The sequence below is a fragment of the Dendrobium catenatum genome, unplaced genomic scaffold (assembly GCF_001605985.2).
Source record: "Dendrobium catenatum unplaced genomic scaffold, ASM160598v2 fragScaff_scaffold_692, whole genome shotgun sequence".
Lineage (NCBI taxonomy): Eukaryota > Viridiplantae > Streptophyta > Magnoliopsida > Asparagales > Orchidaceae > Dendrobium > Dendrobium catenatum.
Window position 1 is genome coordinate 1,878,667 of NW_021319154.1, and position 1,427 is coordinate 1,880,093.

Consider the following 1,427-nt stretch of genomic DNA (forward strand, 5'->3'; position numbering starts at 1 on the left):
TTACTTTGAAGTATAAGTTGACCAATATCTTGAGACTTTTTCTTACAGTTTTGCAAGTGGCGTTTTAAATTTCCTGTACCATTTTTACTATCACATAAGTATTTTGCACCACATTTCTTACATTTGCAACGTTTTTTGCCATCATCTGCAAGTGGCAACATTTCAAAATGACCCCATACCGTAGAACACTTCCCTCAGTTGGAATGGGATTGTTCAACTCATCACTATCACATTCCACTTCATTATCAACAGAAACATGCACATGTTCATTTATTTCATTATGCTCAGAAGGATTACTCGCAACAATTGTATTAGAATCCTGCATCTAAACATAAAAACACAAAATTAAACTCATAACATCAAGCAATTGTACTTTCATCAAGACTAGACAGCAAGCATCAACAACTCATATTCTCATAACACAAGCAATTGTACTTTCAACCACCGGTACAGCATATTGAAATCTTGCATTGATACTTAAAGCATTTTATTTCATCAATACTAGACAGCAAGCAACCCGATAATTCCATGAGACCCAAGCAACCAACAGAGTCAACAGAGTAACAGACATTAAGACATACCCGTAATCTCAACAGCAAAGGCCAAAGAGAGCCATAATCACAACATCAACAAAATTGATAAACTGTAATAGTAAATCACTAAACGAAACTCTAACTAACAGTATAACTATAAGAGAAGAAAGAAGCAGAAATTTTTAGCAAGAAAATGTGCAGCTGCAGCATACTGCCATACGGCCCATACTCCAGATTCCAGAAAACTAGATTAGTCGACCATGGCACATAGCCACAATGCCACATAGAGTGATAGAGTAATACACTCATACTCTGATACTCATAACTCATAAGGAACTAAAGGAAGAAGAAGAACTTATCCAAAAAAAACCCTAAACCGAAGCCATCAAAGTATCAAACCACCATCAAAGTATCAAACATTCAAACCAACACAGCAACACTACAAATAATTAAGATTTAAGAGTTATTCAAGATATTACCAACCATTGCAAGTCGCAACTGAGAAAATGAAGAAAGGAAGAGGATTCAAGGACGAAAAACCCTAAACCGAAGCCAGAATGCCAGATGCTTCAGAACTCAGAAGATCAGAAGAAGATATCAAGAAAACTTCATCAGCTACTCAACGATTCGTCGTTTTTACGGCTCCACCCCAGAGCGCGAGAGGCTGAGAGCGAGGAGAAACCCTAGAACCCTCTCGAACATCGGAACAGGCGAGGCGAATAGCGATGAGAATGAGATGACGCGATCGGGATTCGGGATTTAAGTTTTTAATAAAACGAGTTAGCGGGTTAATCGGGTTGACCCGCGGGTTGACGGGTTGACCCAAACCCGACCCGAATTTATAAACGGGTCAAATCCTTCAACCCCTACCCGACCCGTTTCGTTCACGGGTTG